Here is a 21338-nt window from a genome sequence, read left to right on the forward strand (position 1 = left end):
TAAAAAGATGAGATAAAAATTGAGAGACTGGGTTTTTGAACTCTTTGGGTGTGAATAACATAGAAATAATCTTAATAGGTAGGATACCTACATCTTAAGAACATTAACCTAAGTTATTTCGAAAATATAGGTCAACTGCCGACACTTAATTTTTTACTTTTTTTTGAATTTATATTTTATACACATAATTACCTACTTATTTTCTTGATCTCTTAGTTAATTTCCTCACCATAAAAAGCATAGGTAAACAAAGTGACATCAGCGTCTCTTTGTACATTTGTTAGGTTGCGCGCACATTAGCACACATGGCACATAATGCAGTACTCAAATTGATAATGCTAATTTGGTTGTAAATCGACAAGTCTAAGGGTGACTGTCCACTGAAGTGGAATGGAGCTGGTGTAACCAATCACATTGTTAATAAAAGACAACGTGATAAATTAATTATTACATTATCTATCAATAATGTACTTAGTCCATTGAACACGTTTCCACCCCGTTCCACCCACTCCGCTTCATTGCACAGGTATCCTAAGGGCCTAGGTGATCATTGATCGCATTCGGTCGTAACACCCGCAGGCGGATGGTGCAAGGCACCGCTCAAGAGGCGCATTTTACAGTAGGTACCTAAACTGATGTTTAGAACTGGTCAATATACTGAAGAGGGAGAAATTGATTAGTTTGAAGAATGAATGTTGATAACTTTAAACCAGAAGTCGACGCGGACCATATTCTGACCTTTGAATTCTGGTGACGTAACGTTTTCAGTTGTGTTGAAAGTTTGAAATATGCGTTGTTACGCCTCTTCGCTTCGTTTTATTGTGGGTCTTCTCTTGGTAGGTATGACCCTAAAATCTTTTTTTCCTTTTCCGCAAGGGAACATTATCAAATAGGTACACAGACTGCTAAAATCATAACCCTTCCTTTTGGCTTTGCCGTAGTCGGGTAAGAAGATTTAGCTTACCTATATTTTGATGTCAAATAACAATCAACTGTTTAATTCAATGGACAAAAAGTTTAAATACTTCGGGGTCGACCTTATTGGTTGGTTAGGCACTAAGCCTTGAATGACGAAGGTCATTAAAATTATCCGCCGGTTGAATAATAATGAGGCATTAGGCAGACAGAAACCAAGCGACGTCTAACTGTATTGTATACTGGTCATTGGTAAGCTAAGTCTAATGGGGTTAGATCATTGAGGTATTACTACTACGCTAGTAATATAGTTCAATGGGTTAGATTAGTTTTGCTTCCGAGTTGCTAACTCACTCTAGGTTTCACTTTCAGTAAATGTTAACTCAGTAACTTTTAAAATTAAAACGGTATTAAATACTAGATGATTCCCGCGATTTCGTCGAGTAGGCTTAGGTTTTTAAAAACCAAAATCCCATGAGAATTCTTTGATTTTCCGGGATAAAAAGTAGCCTATGTCGTCTCAGGGATGCAACTAACTCTGTAGCAATTTTCATTAAAATCAGTTGGGTGAGCCTTTAAGAATCCCGTGAGAATTCTGTGATTTTCCAGGACATAATGGTCTTTGTTCGTCTCCAGTATGTAAAGCTACATAACTCTGTACAAAATTGGTTAAGCGGATGGACCATGAGAGGGTAACAGACAGACACACACTTTCTCATTTTATAATACTCAGTACGGATTTAGACGACGATGGAGAGCCTCTCTCCGATGTATTTGAACGTTCCGAACATTCTCGCAGATGACACCTTGACCAATCAATTAGAAGACCTCAAAAGTTACTGATTCGTGAACGACTTTTACACTTTTTTGTTTCACAATACTCTGTAGATAGGTACAACTAATTTTGTCTAGCGTTTGTGACGTTGGGGCCTTAGAATTTGTATAAGATAATAATAATAAAATCGTAGGTAAGTATGCACCTACTAAGTATGTTTTAATATGGAGCTTCTGAGATAGAGTAGGTATAAAAAATAAATAATCCATACTTATATTATAAATGCAAAAGTGTGTTTGTCACACTGAATAAGACTATTATACTATTGTATTTTTAAGTGTTTTGTGAACATGCTGTGGGCGTACCTTATAATAATAAATAAATAAAGTGTGTTTGTCTGTCTGTCTCCTAGTTAGTTACAGCCTATCAGTCTAGCCGATTTCGATGAAAGGTACAGAGTTAACTTACATCTCGCAGACGGACAAAGATTACTTTTGATCCCGGAAAATCAAAGAATTCCCATCGGGATTTCTAAAGGCCCATCCGCTTAAAGATGGCTTCTAATCCGGAGACGGCGTACTGCCTAATTTTTATTCCGGAAAATTCAAAAGCTTCCACGGGATTTTAGTAAAATAGACATAGGAATATGTATCTATACTGAGTTTAAAATACAGGTGTGTATGTACCCATGCTCAAAATGTTCATTTTAAAAACTATAGTTGTAATTTTTAGCGTTCTACCTAGTTGAAAAAATCCACATTGTTATAAAACCCATTCAGAAGAAAGCAAAGTTAAGCCATTTTAGAATAAATGAGATGCATTAAATGCAAACTAGGTTGCGATGAGTTGATCTAAGAGATGGGAGATACATACTTTTAAATCATTTTCATTTGATGAAATTATTTTTGTGCACAGTGATTTCACAGGCGATTTTTTACGGAGAACGATTTTTCAATTCTTACACTTATAACCGTTTGCTAGATTAATTTAAGTAACTAGGAATAATTATTATTATCAAGACAGATATTTCACTGGTGGTTTTTCACGAAAAATGAATTTTCGGACTTATGATCATAAGTACAAAAATTCGTTTTCCTTGCTACTTTAACTTAGGTAGGTAGGTAGATGTTTTCCCCTTTCTTACACGCAGCGATACAAGTGTTTTCGCTCGCGCGCTTTTTAGCATCTTAGCTCGGTTCGATGTTCGGTGTAGCGTCTTAGCACCAGCTGTGCGCGTGAAATTTAAACGATAAGTAAAGTGGGATTAAACGTAAAAATATTCAAACGTGAAATTTTTTTCGTGTAATTTTCACAAGCTACTAAAGTAGCAAAACGTATTATGAAAAGGCTTTGCACATCATTTTTCACATGCTGTGAAATGATTCATTTCTAAGTCGCATTACAAAGAAAAACCGTGCGGCCTCGTGCTGCATTGCACCTAGTTCTGGCTGCATAATTTTTTTCTGTTACGCTTAGCGCATCTTTTGTGCGACCAACAATAGTTGCGTACAAAGGAACGGTTTTAAATATAGCAATACACTAAGGTACGTTAATATTGCAATTTCAAAGGCTGCTTTAAATACCTCTTGTATATAACAAAAGATTATCTAGATTCTTTTACGGACGGAATAGGTAAGCCTAAATATGACTGATGACTATATTATGTATAATTAATAACTCAATAGTTATGTATTTTTGCGCCCAAGGTTTTTCTAGATATGTATTACAGAAACATTTAATACCTAAGTGTCTACTCTTGATAAAAAGATAAATTTAGACAGCATACTTGAAGCATCTTCAGCTGTAAAGTGTTGACGATTAGATTATTTGGCGGAGAAATGTAAAATTTCTTTCACAATGGAGATTATATAGGATAAAATGTTATTGAACTAGCAGAATAGGGGTGCTCGTTACTTAGTAGGCGGCAGGTAGTCCTATCATCATGATAGTCTATCATGAAGTAAAAAACCACTTGAATTTCCACTTAAAGTTGAAAATCAAACAGGAGTAAGTACTTAGGTACGACCCTAGTACGACCAATAAAAATATGTACCATATTATAACAAAAGCATAAAATTAGATAAGGGTAAATGACTCAAGAGTAGTAGATAGGTATTATAAGTGCCTCCGTAAGTACCTACTTTCTTTTGTTTTACAACATTGTATCGTAGCGTAGCCTAATTTTAAGGCCCTATGATTCCATAAATCTCGGTACGTGGTTGAGTAATGACGCTATTTTTACTCAATTACACGGATCGTGCTCACGATAAGTGGCTGAAAGTGGTTCCAAAATAAATTAAAGACTACAAAAACAATCTAGGAAGAAAATTTTGGACATCCTTGTAACTCAGTTTTTTAGTATACCTATTAGGGTGGTCCTTATTTTTCGACTTTTGAATTATCCCCGGGGCACTTTCTCATTTGATTATATACCTCTAAATATGAAATAAGTTTTTTTTGCTGTCAAATTTTTTACAAAAAGCGTTGAAGGACAGCTCAAATTATGGTTTCATTTAGGTGTTTATTTTACATTTTACGCGCTCACATAGACAATCGGTTCTTCCCCTGCCTCCCCTCGACCTCTCATCTTTACCGACGCGTCGAGATTTCGACCGATCATACAAACAAAATCATAAGCCATAAGCACTTCTCCATATTAACGTATTACGCCTATTATTCTATTATTATTTGTTATTCTAGATCTATTACTAAGCCACATATCGATATATCTCTCCATTATCTATGCCCTAAAATAATAAATTTAAAAAACAAAAAAAAAAATTGACCTTTTACTTGTTTAAAATTCAAACCTTGGTAGCGACCTCTAAATGTCATTTAAAAAATTCAAAAAAAATACTGAAATACTTTCTAATGGTATATAATCAAATAACGTGGTGCCCCGCGAAATTTAAGAAAAAAATTTTTTTTCTTAGGAATAAGGACCACCCTAATACCTATAATATAAAATAGGTACACTAAAAAAAGCTAAAAAATGAAGGTTACCTACCATTCTAGCAGGTATCTGTAAAAAGCATGAAGACCAAAGAAAGGATCAACACAAAACGGATTAATCGAAAAAAGGTCAAATAACTAAGTAGTATTATTAAAAATAATATCATTTCTTTGTATCAAGTTAATAAAACGTCTTGTCATTTTGTTTTTGGCTCAATTTCCGTTTTTATAACAAAAGGATCTTTCCCGCTCGTATTTTATAATGCTAGGATATTGTATTCTATCCCTTCTTATAAACTTAATACAATTAGAAAACGTTTACACTCGGAAATTGCCTTCCAACATATTTTATAAATTAAACATCTGAACGGTTGGGGCGAGGAACAGAACAAGCTTTTCATGAAAAGCTACGTTATACCTACCTAGGTACTTACTGTCTAAAAATTCTCTTTCATCACTGGCTTTTAGTCGAGAATCGAGATTGAACGCCGCCAGAGTGAAATAGACGCCGCGCGCCGCCGCGCTGTGGTTTGTAAAAAATTGACGCGCATTTTGAATGCCAGAATTTTATTACTAGGTATGTCAGAGAGCTAAACCGTAAACGTAACAAATATTGACCAAATCAGCGACGAAAGAAATATGTACGTGATTAATCAGTTTCGAAATTTCCGCCGACAAGAGAGTTAACACCTAGCGGATGAATTTTTTTTACCTACCTATGTGTTTCAGGATTTTTTTCTTCCCCTTTACCGATTTTCAGAAATTTCATTCTAGAGACGACGCGGCGGGGCGGATCAGTTACTTAGTTGTGAATAAAAATCGTCGATTTTGTCTTTTTGACCATTTTTAGGTCGCAGAGGCATAATATTGTAACTACTTAGCGCATTCCTCAGGATATAACGAGTAAGTTACGGGAACAATTCCGTCATCAATTATCCAAATGAGAATGTATACCTAGGCATAGAAAGTTTAGAAGTGAAAAGTAGTATTTATGTGTTTTAAAACCAAGGACCTGATAAATCTATTGGGAAAGTTCACGAGGGCTGTTTATTGGTCTGTCAGTCTAAAACAGTTACACGGTTATTATTAAATTACCCGTGCAAAATCACATTAAAATCTAGTTAGATAATCTATATTTTTTTCTGCCAGTGTTTATTTGCTTGTAATTCTAATACAGATTTGACAGATTGCCAACTATTAAACGGATTTAACGGAGTCATTAGGATTTGACCTCCGTAACACACGCAAGTCTTATAATTTTCCGTCGTGATTTTGTTGAAGTGTTTTTTTTTTATCACAGTGTTAGGAAACATTATGTCATTTGTAAGTACAATGAACAAAGTAGGAAAATGCCGGGGAAGCCCTAAGCTACGTAGGTAGGTAGCTAGCTAGGTAGGTAGGTAGGTAGGTACCTACCTCTTTCCTAATACAACGAAAATGACCCTAGTCTAAGTTTCTCCAATTTAAGATAAATTCAGATATAATAGTTGATAATAAAATATTCGTGCCAACGCAGCAGAAATATTACGAACAGTTTTTCAGGGTACTTATAAGATATTAGTTTTAGAAAATCTTGTTGAGATTCGTAATTCTTTTACACCCGATACGCCGATGTATACCTATGTGATGATGTGTATTGTGTATCTAGAACTTAGAACAAATATACAGACTGTAGAGGGCTCAAAGTGCCCAGTACAAAGAGACCTCGTTGTAAGTTAATATGAAACTCTACATTCTACTGAAAATTTTACTTTACAGTCTTAGGTTAGGTATTTTTTTAAACACTAAGGAATTATAGCAGTTCGTTTTTGAATACCTACCATTGAAAATTAAAAAATGATTCATAATCTACATTAGAAATCTAATTTTGTAAAGCATGTCAGTCCGTCTATAGAAAAGCCAGGCGATTATAATAAAGCGCCATTGTTTAGGCCAAACAAGGCTTTGCGCATGTGACCTAGTATTTTGTACGCCAATAAATCCATACGAACACCCAAGTGTGCTACCTACTGGATCTAAACTTTTCCCATTTATAATATTATCTTTTTACTTCTCTTAGATAGATATCTTCTTTTTAGCATACCTAGTATGCTAAAAGGTATTAAGGTAAGTAGTAATTATGTGGTTTATACACTAAGTCCAACAGATTTAATATTGGATACCTTTGATTAAAATAGTAAGTACAATTAAATTTATTTATTTGTTCTCGCCACTGCCCTCATGACAAAAATACAATTAGTTAGTTAGGCCCGATATCCACCTAAGCGGAGAGCAGAGATGTGTTCATTCGAGGAATCAAATTCATAATAGATGACATGAAAAAATCATCACGTCATCTTTTAAAAATCTGATTGGGTTGACTGTACACATCTCCTCTCCACTCCGCTTCGGTGGATAGGAGCCTCAGTTTGCCCCAAGTCAAGACTGAGGCTGCTCAAATAGTTCCGAAGTTTATGACACAGATCTAAATCTGCTCCATTCGAGTAATAAAAATAAGTTACGCATTCCAAAATTAGACACCACACAATGTTGACTCGGCGCAAATAAATTGATGGATTGATTGGAGCTATAAAAAATATAGTAGGTATGACTAACACGATAAACAAGAGAACACCAGTAGTATACAATATCTTTTTTAATAATAAGTAAAGCAATAAAATTTCGTGGTGGCCGCTTTCTAGCACACCTGTTCAGTTCTTTGGCGAATATTATCGTTGTTTTTTCGGCGACTGGTAATATTATATTGTAGTTATTCGGCTTTATCGAATTTCCAGGCCATCTGGCAGATCAAACTTCAAATGTAGGTACTAATACTGTATATTGTAACTAGAGGATGCCCGCGGCGTCGTTCGTATGGATTTACCTACGATTTTCCCGAGGGAACTCAATGATTTTCGTTTCCGGAATGCAAGCTACGAGTATCTCTGAACAAAGTAATTTTTTCTCAGGATAAAAGTAACATATTTAAATCCTTGTATAATTCTCCAAGTCCCGTCAAAATGGCTTCAGCCGCTTCGAATATAACATGGATAAAAATTTAAAAAAATAGTCTATGGACTCCACCATATTATACCATACTACATTATCATACCTGCAATACATACCATACAATACCAAACATACCATACCATACATAATACTAGTCTCATTCTCTATAGTCTACAAGAACATGGGCGACTACAGCCACCCATTTTGAAATCACATACAGACATATCAATTTTATTAATTTGTGTAGATGGGTACGTTTATGGAAATTTATGCACAGTCGGCACCGCTTATTGTTTAGGTCTTGTGAATACGTAATTTTTGTTATACCTAATTAATTTTAAATGTCAGACAGGCTTAAAGGCGAGGCAAGGTACCTACTTGTATTACAAAATACATAGTTTCGAGTAGGAGCTTATCTAATAGTAAATACCTACTTATCGGCGCCAATTTATATTTATCAGTTCACAATATTTTTCCTGATCCACCACGTCTTGGCTCGGGTGGAAAAAATTATATTAGTGGATCATTTAGATGTCTTTTAGATCAACGCCCTGCGAATTCATCCGCGTTGGTTTAAGTTTTTGAATATCCCATGGGAACTCTTTGATTTTCCGGGATCAAAGAAGTCACTCTCTACAATCTACATCTTTAATTAGGTAAATTCATCAAGAAATCATGACGATCCGTCACTCTGTTGCGAAGTGATTGAGAGACAAACCATCATAGCAAACTAACAAACAAAAACACTTTCGCATTTATACATATTGTGGGTAGAGATTAGGGTCAATCACTGAACACAGACTAGGCTGTGGGACCAAGCATAGACCAGGTGGGGCCAATCTATGGCCCGCGGGCCAGATTTGAAAATACCTGATATCCTGCCTGCCATAGTTTATTACGACAACATTGTAATTACAATATAGGGAAGTCATACAGAACAGTACCTATACAAATGTTTCTAGATTGGACTAGTGGTAGAATCAGTGTGCCCCTTAGACTAAAAAGTTTGGAATCCCTGCTCTAGATTAACAGAAAGAATCAGTAGGTAATTAAAAAGTTAGAAAATATAGTACATTTTCCGAGAGTCGATTAATCAATAACAAGTAGGAGGTACGCGCTATCTAAAGTCGTATAAAAATAACATAATACCTTATGCCTACTTATTTCATTATTGTAATAATAGGTACATCTTACCATCTATAGTGAGACACTATAATCATAAACTTACTTATTTCGTTGAAATATATATATTAACCAAAAAATACGTAAATAGACCAACACTTTTTCTGCCACAAGTTTCAAACTGCGTATGAATTTGTTTTCGCTCACTCACTATTAATAAACTTGATATTGTTATTATTAAACTGTTTACTGGCCGTGCAATCTCGTCCGTATGTCGCGAGTAACTGGCAACTACGTGTATACAATACACATTACTTGGCCTTTATCTTAGAACAGCAGAAGTTAGGCTGGCCGTATACTGACTACTATCGCCTAAACTGTGAACAGCTACAGCCTTAATACGAGTTAAGACATCTCGACAAAGTTGATAGATTTCGTGTATCGAAACTACGACAAAGTAAATCCGTTTATTTTAAATTGGTACCTACACTCAATACTTCCCAAATCTACAATACAGAATGAGTAGGATAATACCTATGCTACTCGATTGTTAAACAGTATAGCTGTATATACAGGGGCCATTATGCACAGTAACGAGTGCATTGGCCTTAAACGCTGGCATGACACGTCACGCGACAATATGCAGGAGTTAAGAGTTGCATAAGCAATTATAGCAGATGCTTGTCTGGTCGTGTTCTTTTTACAGACTAGCTGGTTTCCTTTTCGAAGGATTCATTCAAAAGGCTCCGGGGTCTGTAGCATGTGAATATTTCACAGCTGCTTAAGAGAGCTTGAATTTCTTCGTCTATGCTCATGCGATGACAGCTAATATTGCTAATTCAGCTGTACAAATCTCTGAGTTAAGCTAATAGCTATAAAATTAGTGTCATCCTTTCCACGATGTTCTTCGCAGTAGTATGTTGTTAGAACTGTCAATTTACCTAACTGTTAAGTTTCGAGATTTGTTATTACCGAATTTGCATCAATGTTTGGTCAGCCTAATAACTCAGACGTATAACTATAAACCGTAGACGGTAAAAATTGTGAATCAACGTGGGACTAACTTCATATTACCATGTTGCGAAAGACACATGTTCGCGAAAAACCCACAACGAATAAGGTTAAAGTCAAAAGTTCAAAGACATTTTGGTAATGTTTTAACTGGAGAATCACAGTAAGGAGATGGTAGCTATAGTATCTGCATGTGGCTTAAACCAAATATCAAAGTATGTTTAAACTTTAAAATATTGTAACTGACTCGTAGTGGGAGACGTAGACGTAGTTACGAGTAGGTAGGCATCATATTTTTCGAAAAGTATTCATGAAAGCAGATGAGTCCAAATAAAATTCTACTGTCCAGCCATTTGCCAACAAAAAGTTCCAATGTCTCCCTTCCATATCCATCATCAGAGACGCTCAATATGAATGGAACATATTTTGTTCAACCAAACCACACATATCATTTGCCAAATTACAACTCAATCGGAAAAAACAAAAACTAGCTGAAAAATCTGTTACCAATTTCGATAAAATGCCTATATACGAACAAACCAAAAAAGCTTTTAAAACATTTTTAAAAACAAATATTGTAATTAGACATCGTCTTAATTATCGGTATGAGCAAGAAAATATTTTGCAGTTTTTCTCTCAAAGAGTTTACTTTAAAAATATCGCGAAAAATATTTAATGAAGATATTGTAATCCGTCATTTTGAAGATAAGGAGACTGTACTTTCAGTGCGACCTACTTGGCGTATCCTTGCTCTTAATTTCCATGAAAAACCAAAGATGCTTCGTGAAAAACTGATAAAAAGATAAAATTTAAAAACAAGAACTAACTATTGGAAAAACTTTTAGTTTTTTCATTTTCGTTGAATTACATCTTATTATTATTGTTAGCCCGAACTGTCCCAATGTTGGGCAAAGGCCTCCCCTTCTTCCTTCCACCTGTCTCTGTCAATAGAAATTTGAGGCCAGGCCGACATGTAGGCATCGAGTTCGTCTCGCCAGCGACGCCTCGGCCTGCCTCGACGTCTTTTAAAATTACATCTACTACACTAATATTATAGAGGAAAGATTTGTTGTTTGATTTGTTTATATTTTGTAATCGATAAACTCTGGATTTTTTATAACAAGATAAGTAAAGTTAAAAACAAAAAATACCGACAAGTATATAAACGAAAGAATGTCCAGTTTATCTGCATTTTCTTTGAACTCGACAATTAAACCTTTCGTTTGTTTTTTTTTGTCCACGTCCTGGGAAAGACATCGACTTACGTAGAAATGGAAACTCACTGAGTTGAAAGTATGTTTTGTCTTGACTATAGTTATGATTGACCATTGATCACTAAATTAGCCTATGACCATGAATCACAGATTCATCAGATGACTTTAACTTGTACAGCTTTTGGAGTGCTGAAATGAAAGCTCTACTTTAGCGTAGTCGGGTAAAAAGTAGGTATATGTACTTAATGGGCATCAGGTGTCTGCTGCACCGGGTAAACCGGTTCTCTCTCTCACACACACACATGCTAATATAATGATGCTCATTATACTTTGCGATGAAATAGGTACTGTCTCGCTCATATCTCACAGCTCATATCCGTAACGTAAAAGCACAAAAGGGAGAAATCCATACTAATTTGATATGCCAATGTATATCTGCCTGATTGTTCAGATATAGGCCTTCTATTAGGAACTAGGTACACTACCTAGGTATACACATGTGCCTTTTATGCATTAAATAGTTATCACTACTTGTGACCTGCTTCACTGCATGCCTGAGAGTTCTCGAGTTCTGAAAGCTGTGTGAAATCTACTTATACGCACTTAGCTTGTGTGGTGGACTATTATAGCCTAATAAATTCTTCTCATTCTGAGAGGAGACCTAAGAGTATGCTCAAAAGGGGCTGTAGTGCGCCAGTTTTGTATGTGGAATTTGTACAATAATGTTTTGGGAATGTGGAAAACCTAATAGATATTTCGTTGATGAGGTAAGCCTCAGGTAATGTGCAAAACTAATACAGAGATAAGGACATGTAGGTAGGTAAACATGGTACAAGATACTGGTAGGTATACAAATAAATTATTGTAATTTAGCATAATAACGTGTCGCTAATATTTAAAGTTAGTTTCGTATTGCTTAGTTATAATTTAAAACAGTGTTATTATTACTCATTAATTAGGTACTTAGGCATCACAAGAAATTATGGCAAAACTTTCCATGAAAATTTGTCAACTAGGTAGGTATGTACCTATTACAGTTTTTTGTAATCAACAAAGATATTTTTTGTCATGGACAAGGAAAAAAGTTGCTTCGACTTTGTACCAAGTAAATGTGTCTAACCTACATTGGTTAGAATAATAAAGGAGGATCCACACGTGCGAACTGAGCGGCTCATGAGTTCAGCTCGCAAGTGTGGATCCTTATTCAAAGTCCGTCGTGTGTGTAAAGTTTTCGTCTGGGTTTCTTGAATCTTATATTAATTATTTATGGAACTAAATGATGCTCGCAACTTTCGTCCGCATGGATTTAGGTTTTTATAAGTACCTAACGTAAAATACCTAGGTACTCTTAATTTTCCGGGCCATGTCTGTCAGCACAATGCAAGATATCTTTGTACCTACATAATCTCGATGAAAGTCTATACAAAGAAGACAAATAGACATTATTTTATTTTTCACTTTCGTACCTAGACTAATAAGATGAATCATTAGGATATTCAGATGTGATGCGTGGTTTGTCCAATTTCAAAACTCCTGAACATCTGTCTTGCTATGAAATGGTTGCTATAAAGTACCTTAACTTATCAGTCAGTCAGTATGAAGTCAGGGCAGGGCGGTTCAGCAATAAATGTCACCTAGAGATTTTGCCTATAATATGAAATTGTAGGTAGGTACAAAAATGCGAAACAATACCGAGTAGGTACTTACTTCTTGCGTTTTATAAACTGATACGCTAAGATTGTTATTAGGTCAAAATTTATAACAAGCTGTAATTGTTGAATAACATGAGACGTTGAATAACTGGGTTCTAGGTTTTCTAGTGTTTGTACAACACCGGCCAAAAATGAATCGAGGTCGGAATGTTACACTCTTAATACATACTACCTACCTAATACAGGTCAGATTGCAGTCAAGGGCTAACTTGCGCCTGAATAAAAAATACAAAAATATATTTACAGGTAGATAAGTACTATAATAATATTATTATGACTCCTGCGATTTCGTATGCGTAAGTTTCGGTTTTCATAAATCCCGTGGGAACTCATTCATGTTCCGGGATAAAATGTAGCCTAATACCTCTCCGGAATGCAAGCTATCTCTGTAATATAAATAAAAATGATGCTCACGAGTTTGTTGGCGTGGATTTAGGGTTTTTAAAAATCCTGTGGGAACTCTGATTTTCCGGAATAAAAAGCTATATCTTGTACATATCTTGACATGACAGATATGGATTTGTTGAAAGCCAAAAAATTCTTGCAATAATATTTTGCGCTTTTTTGGGTTTTTAAATTACACTCTACTACAAGTTATAACTGAAAAAAAAAAATTGCTGTTCCAAAGAATAGGTAGTAATACAATCTTAAATCAATTAAATTAATCAAAACCAATAATCCTTATACCTGCCTACTTATTGAGTGGAGTTTTTTTGCCATTGAGCTTTTAAAATCATTTTTTGTACGGGTCAATAAAATATTGTGAAATCAAACGTAAAGTGATTTAATTATGCCGACGTCAACGCGATGCAATGCCAATTATACGCGATTGGTGGTAAACCTACTTACTGTATTTTTAGAAAAACCCAAGAGTCAACGGTTAGTGCCCTGTCTGAGATTTGCATATTATTGAGATCGACACGAGATGGTTTGACGTCACTGATATAATAAATAATCTTGTTGTGAATTGTGATAGATACATCAAAAGCCGGGGTAATTGCGTAATGCATACGCAATCAGCCCCTGTATTAGGATACTTATAGAATTGTGATAATCGCATCTGTTATTAACGACTGAAATTATGTAGGTATCTACCGACAAGCGTTTTATATATCGATGGTTTCAGAAGATGCCGGGAATTTTTTTAGTAGAAAATAAAAGAAATATAGAAGTCTTCCTAAGACTGGATTGGTTGGAATGATTAAGGACGTTACTACTTTCATCTGTAAATATCTACGGTCAGGTGGTCAGCAAAGATGAAGTCGACATGGAAGAAGTAGGTACAGGTATTAATCCGTCTTCAGGCCTCGTGATTTAATTCAATTTTTTTCACTTGGGTACTTATTTTATTTAAATATTGTAGATTGTTTATTAGTTATGCATTTAAGGCATTAGTCGGTTTTGTTTCTGATATTTATTTACTTCCATAATAATTACATTAATTGACCTTGAATATAAGTACAAAGAGCAATGACTGGCGATGGATGCAAACAAGATGTCAATGATGATATCTGATGACGGTGATCACCTACAAGTCATTCGTTTATTACGTCTATCTAGATTCTAGAGAGTCTAGATAGACTAGAGAGACTATATATACTATTTAAAGTACCTATATTTACTATTTAAAGTATTTATAACTTATTAAACATACCTATACCTACCTTTAATAACTTCTTACCAAAATAATTAATTTAAGTAGTTAAATTAAATTAAATTGCTTTTAAAATAGTTTTCTAGGTAGGTATCTTAATATAAAAGTAGGTAATAGGTATAACATACCTAGTTAGATACTTTATTAGTTACTTAATTTATAAAAATATTGATTTTACTTATAAAATATTACAAAGTTATCTTTATACTTTCAAGCAAAAATACATTTCCCCAATTTTCGGCATTATGTTAGTAACAAAATCATTATGGCTATAAATGGCGTGACACCATAAATCGCGGGGCATGGAGCTACATTGTACACCATGGCACCTATAGCTCTCTTTCAAAGGCTAAGGACATTGACCTAATTCAAATAGGTTAACTATATGGCAAATGACACTTTACGACAGCTGAATAGAGGTCGATAAAAGAAAGAAAAGTATACTAGGTGCCTACATTTATACTCTGGTGAAAAAAACCCAAGCCCTAATTCGCACGAGCGTTAAAAAAGCGTTGCGTTAAAACCCGGCGTATCGCTGAAAATACATTAAAAAAGCGTTAAAAAAGCGTTGACGTGTGAACAGATACTTGGGAATGCATTTGTTCTATTAAGAACGCTTTTTTAACGGACGAAAAAAAGCTCTCGTCCGAATACGGCCTAATAGTTTTGAATGACATTGCAGAAAATTGTTTATTTAGAACTGCCCACATGACAAAAGTTTTCAGTACTTCACAAGTAGGTCTGCCTCCATACAATAACGAAGTAGGTACCACCTACATGTCACTCCCAGTCCCAAACGCTAATACAACTTTTAATAGTAGAATTGGTATGATTAATTCCGTAGTAGTTAGGCCCACTGAAATAAATTGACAGGGTCCCCTTATCAGCATATAACATTGTGAATTAGACACAAGTGGTTAGGTATCGTTGTATTAATTTTACCGAATAACTTAATGTTGGGTGTGAATATAGCTAATAGGAATTAATAATGCATTGCGCATATCTACGCACACCATCCGACATAATTTTTAGGGTTCCATACCTCAAAGGGAATTAAGGAACCCTTATAGAATCACTTTGTTGTCTGTCTGTCTGTCTGTCTATCCGTCTGTCGTGTCTGTCAAGAAAACCTATAGGATGAGTACTTCCCGTTGATCTAGGATCATGCAATTTGGCAGGTAGGTAGATCTTATAGCACAAGTAAAGGAAAAAATCCGAAAACTGTAAATTTGTGGTTGCATCACAAAAAAGAGATAAGTGCGAGTCAGTCTCGCGCATCGAGGGTTCCGTACTCGGGTATTTTTTCCGGCATTTTGCTCGATAAATCAAAAACTATTATGCATAAAAATAAGTTACTTTACGGGCACTCCAGAACACCTCTCACTGTAAAGTGTAACTACAGTATCGCCATGTGAACTCATTGTCTCGCTCTACTATGCGCGGTTCAAAGCGAAGTGCGAAGGACAGCCTGTTACGTTACGGAAGAGTAACGTCGGGCTTTGTAAAGGAAACCTTGGAAAAATGTAACTGTAACTCGGTAGACGATGTTTTTTACAGGAGACACGATTTACAGAACGTCATACAGAGGAAAGCGGTGATTGCCTATTTCGGGAATCTCTAGCTTTTCGGAGTTATATGCGTTTAAAGCAACTAAAATGTGAGAAATCCTGCAGCCTGCATGCCTGAGCGTTCTCCATAATGCTCTCAAAGGTGTCTGAAGTCTGCCAATCCGCACTAGGTTAGCGTTACAGACTATGGCCTAAACCTCTCTCATTCTGAGAGGAGACCCGTGCTCAGTAGTAGACCGGCAATGAGTCAATAATTGAAGTTCAATACTTATACGTGTTTCCTAGGTGCACCCTGGTAGGAAAAATATTCGTAAAAAGAGTCCCTACATGAGAGATACGCTTAGTGGCAAAATCTATCCACGACAATTGGACTATCTAATGAATAATCTACTCAGAAATGAGGAAACTGGATTTGGAAGAGTTTTCTATGATTAATCTCTGAGCTTTAGATTAGGAGGTTGCTATGATAATAATTATGACAGGTTTTGCTGATTAGAGCTGAGGAAACTGTTAGTGGGGAAATCTATCCACGACAATGACATAAAAGAGTGGACTATCTACTTACTGAATAATCTACTCAGAAATAAGGAAACTGGATCATGATTGCAAGAGTTTTTTCTGATTATTATGAGCTTCAGATTAGAAGGCTTAGCTATGATAATAATAATTATGACAGGTTTTGCTGATTAGAGCTGAGGAAATAGCGGTAGAGTGACAGAAAAGCGAATAAAGATAAATACAGAATGCGCGATGAGCGATGACACAGCGCGATTTCTCTACCAAACGATAAAGTTTCCGAACTCTATACGGTATAGCTAAATGTATGTGGGGGCTGCCAATACAAGCGAAGTGCAAAGGATACAGATTAGGCTTTATGACGTAGGCACTCGTGTTTAGACTGGAGCGCCGCGCCGTATGGTGCCGGTCAAGCTCTGTGGGTGGTATTTCTTTAATAGGTACCTACGTTACGCAAAATTACAGTTTTAGTCTCGCTAAATGAATTACTGATGACAGCTTCCGACAAAGAGTTAGATTTAGTTTACACGGATATATACTAAAGGATCACACAAATAATATATAATATAATAAATCACACTAATAATATTATAAAGGCGAAAGTTTGTGTGTATGTATGTGTGTTTGTTTGTTACTCTTTCACGCAAAAACTACTGGACGTATTTGGCTGAAATTTAGAATGGCGGTAGATTATACCATGGATTAACACATAGGCTACTTTTTATTCCGGAAAATCGAAGATTTCGAATGAGATTTTTAAAAACCTATATCCACGTGAACGAAGTTGCCGGCATCAGTTAGAAAGTTAGTATTATTTACCTACTAGCGACCGCCCGCGGTGTCTCGGTATAAATCCTCTTTATTTCCTATCCCGTGCGAATATCAAAAAATTTGGCTTTATTCCTTGTCTACATTATAAAAGTAACCTCTGTGCAAAAATTCAGCTTTCTATGCGTCCAAGAGCTTAGGCTGGATGTTGATGAGTCAGTTAGTGAGTCAGGACTTTTCTTTTTACACGAATAGATAGATGTATTGATACAGATTTTATCGTGGAGTGCAAATCGAAAACATCTATCATAGCTGTTAGGATTTTGATATTTGACCCAGAACTGTTCGTTTTTTTTCTGTTCCTTCGTTCGAATGCCTCTTTTTTAACATCTACAAAAAATCAGCATTAAATAAAACGTAGAAAACACAGTCAATTACAACAACTTACACTTTTTCATGAACGGTAAATTCCTGCGTTATCTAGCTCTTGTAAAAGAAAATTTAATCCCTTCGTAATAAGATTCATAATCGTTTATTGCAGAACATAATAGACGAGTAAAATAAGGAAATCAAATGGATTTTTAAGTTGTGACGCGTTTTTATTGTTTTACCAATTTTCCGTATCGCGATAATGTTTTAAACTTGCCTACTTCAGTAGTTGCAAATGAGCAAATAGTTCTAAATATAAAACAACGTCTCATTCGGTTATAGCTACCTTTTACGAGTTCATTTAAAGGATGTGATTCTTCAGTCCTGTGCCTACATAGGTAGGTAATTCATCGATAGGTAATTAGTAATTATGTATGTGTTTACATAGAGAACGTCTCGCATAAAATAAAGGAGATAGAAAGACTTGTGTAAGTGTAAGTACCTAACCTTTTCTCTTTTTTTAGATGTTTTATTTGATAAATTGAATTTTACTATGAAACATAAGTATACCTATTGGATACAGTTATATACGACCATTGGATTGAGATATATTTTTAAAAATTCATCTTACCAAATTGGTTTAGAAGCTATATTTCAAATATAATGCCCTGATTAAATATATTACTACACAACACAATCTTCCAATTATGATACCTAAATTTCAAAAATATACATGTAAGTATTCTTATTATTCAGAGATTCAGTCATCTTAACCGTTTTATAACTACATAGCTCAACTCCATCCTACTCGAATCAAGTTTTGTAACAAAATGCAACTTGCCTATAAAATTGTTTTATTGAGTTACTTTCTATTACTGAATGGCTTATAAAGTTATATTAAAGTTGAATTTGGTTCGTAAAATTGTATGCATATAATATATCTATTGCAATGTGATGAGAGTCACGAGAGTCACGCTTTTAATGTGGGAGACCTTTATAGTTGGGAATCAATGGTTTAATTATTTATATATTCAACGGCAGGTGCATGATGGAGACTGCTGAGGCAAAAGAGAAGCGTATTATGGTGTGGATAATGGATGTAGAATATTAAGAGGACCCCAAGTTCTGAAAAGGTATTTGTAATTATATAGGTATGTTCTATAGGTATTAGTGCACCTTTAGAGATGATCCCTATTCGAATTTCCAAGGTTGATCCTGGAGGGCAAGATTCTCGGAAAAAGAGCACCCAGAAAACAGAGGAAGAAGTGTACTTACGGATGATGTAAAGGAGTGGACCCGGTACAATAAGTGTAAATTAAAGAAGAATAAAATTTATTGCACAAGATCGAAACGGTTTTAATATATTTACTGTACAACAAACTTCAATTTGAAGATGGCACCTGATGATGCCTAAAAACTAAATGCTATGCAATCATCCTTATCAGCTGAAACTATCATAAGTACTCATTTCTCATTAAATATTGCATAAGAGGAAATCATCTGTCCCCAAGGGTTATGGTCATCAGGCGCCATATATCCAACAAAACAATTTTCCGCTTAAGACGAATTACTCACCTACAATCTACATAATTGATCAATGCCCAGTAATTGGTCTCGCCTTGAATATATGCGACATATTATTTAAAACGCATGACATACTTGATCTTTCTTAAATCATAAAAATCCCACCTGATAAAGGAAGTAACCCAAGATTTTTCCTTGAACCAATCACTACAATCTACGTGGGTGGAAAATACTACATGGATCATAATAATCATTATTATCATCTCAACCCATGACCGACCATCGTGGGTTTCCACTCAGAATTAAAAGGATTTCAATAGGACAACTGCGGAATGGCAGACTTCAAACCCGTTTGAGAGTTATAATGCAGAACTTTCATGAATACATGTTTCCTTACAATAACTAAATTAATTAGTTAAAAATCTTTATCTCTATTAGGTGCCACTGAGAATACGTAAGCCTAGGTCCTTAGGCCCTGAAATTCAGTGCACTTTTACGGTATAGGGAAATCGACAGTACGAGGTGATATAATTAACTACTTTTTAAACTAAATCCTATATCCAGTATCTACCTATAAGGTATAAATTATTACCCTATTCAAGTACTGACAGGCACGGTTTGACACATTACTATTTTCATTCATATTGGTAAGATAACGAAGTTATGACTTGTGAGTAAAGTTAGCAGGAGACGCAATACCGAGGGTTTGTAATAATATATTAATTGTGTACAAAACTACAAACCGGCTATAGTTTGATCACACAATCGGATTTGCCAGACTAGTTTTAAAGTATTCGAACCCATCCGGGCCCTTAGTCATGAGCCAGACACAATTCCTATTGTAGAATTCTATTGCAACGTACCAACGCACCGCAACACTGATTCAGTAGGATTGCTTTATCCGTATGTCGACCAAAAACCATGACTTAAACATGGAAATACACTAGGTAGGCCTACTTACTGACTAAATATATTGTTCTGACAATAGGTATGTGTAGGTAGGTACTTTATGAATATTCGCAAGGGTGAGTTCTGCCACCCTGATATAAAACAATGCTGTAAGTACACCGTTTCACTGAGATGGCTCATGAGGTAGGGCGCGGGTTGCTAGAGGGTGACGTAAAATTCAAAATTCAAGGAATTCAACGTCACTGTCAACCTCCTGCAACCTGTATCTTACCCCACGAGCCATCTCGGTTATACCAATCCTATCTTGGAGCAGCTGATAGTCATTCTCCAGATCACTAAAACTAAGGTAAATAAATATACGCAGGTACCTACGTAGCCCATTAAAAATTAAAATATTAAAATTCAAGTCGCGTTTTCTCATTCATTGTGATTTTTTGCCATAGAGTTTCAATCGTCAGTGACAAGGCCGATAATAAAATTATTTTTGGCGCCACATGATGACGGTGTACATGCCATGTGTAGATGAAACGAATACATTATACGGGTAAGATTGTATGTATACTACGTAATCCAACCTCGAAGACGAGTCATAAATCTTGAAGGAACATGTATAGAAAACGTACGTACGTCGATACAGTACATATTAGCACTTCCATAAGTTTGTAGGATTTATGTGGCGTCAAATCTGCGAATACGATTATTATTGTTTTGTCTAGTTCTAATCTTTACGATTTGGGTGGCGTTGATCCAATAGTTGAAGCAAAATAATATGGGCGGCCTACTTGCTTTAAAACTATGTATTTATTAAAGTGAAAACTTTATATGCGCGATAGGCGATTTTCGGATGGGTAAAAACTTCAAGGCCACCGACATGCTAAATGTTAATAGTGCTTGCATTGCTGGTAGATGTTAAAACTAAGCTAAAGTTAGTAAGAACTTAGTGATTTTAAATCATAACATTTTAGTTTTTGGTAGGTACTAATATATAATTAATTATAATTAATTTGAAAATCCAAAAAGAAGCTTTGTTATTTCCTTTGGTTTTAAATTTTCACTTCTGCTGGCAGTTTTCATAGACTGCTATTTTTTGTCCTACATTTTATTATTTATTTATTTATTTCTTATAAGCTTAACTAATTTAATCAGGAAATAGATCCTACAGCAATTTTCTTGCACTAAGCTCAATTTTTTTACTGGGAAATGATTTGCGTACAATAACTTTTAGAGATATCAGCGTATTGGTAATTTTGACCTCTACGATTATGTTTTTGCGATGTTAATATCTTTTGCAGATATTAACCAAGAACGATAATATATTTTCTAGGACCTTAATCTTCTGTA

At 35.3% G+C, this 21338-nt stretch overlaps 1 protein-coding gene across 3 annotated transcripts in view; it reads right to left on the reverse strand.

Annotated features, from left to right (window-relative positions):
• Nucleotides 1–21338, reverse strand: part of LOC123877068 (toll-like receptor Tollo) — a 51320-nt gene that overhangs the window by 14386 nt on the left and 15596 nt on the right. The window contains exon 1 of one of the 3 annotated variants that reach the window (XM_045923585.1): nucleotides 8859–9042. The exons of the other annotated variants lie outside the window; for them this stretch is intronic. The gene's annotated coding sequence lies outside the window, so the exon portion shown is untranslated. Of the gene's footprint in view, nucleotides 1–8858; nucleotides 9043–21338 lie in introns of those variants that run through there. 3 annotated transcript variants of the gene reach the window in all.

This window comes from Maniola jurtina, chromosome 2 (genome assembly GCF_905333055.1).
Source record: "Maniola jurtina chromosome 2, ilManJurt1.1, whole genome shotgun sequence".
NCBI lineage: Eukaryota > Metazoa > Arthropoda > Insecta > Lepidoptera > Nymphalidae > Maniola > Maniola jurtina.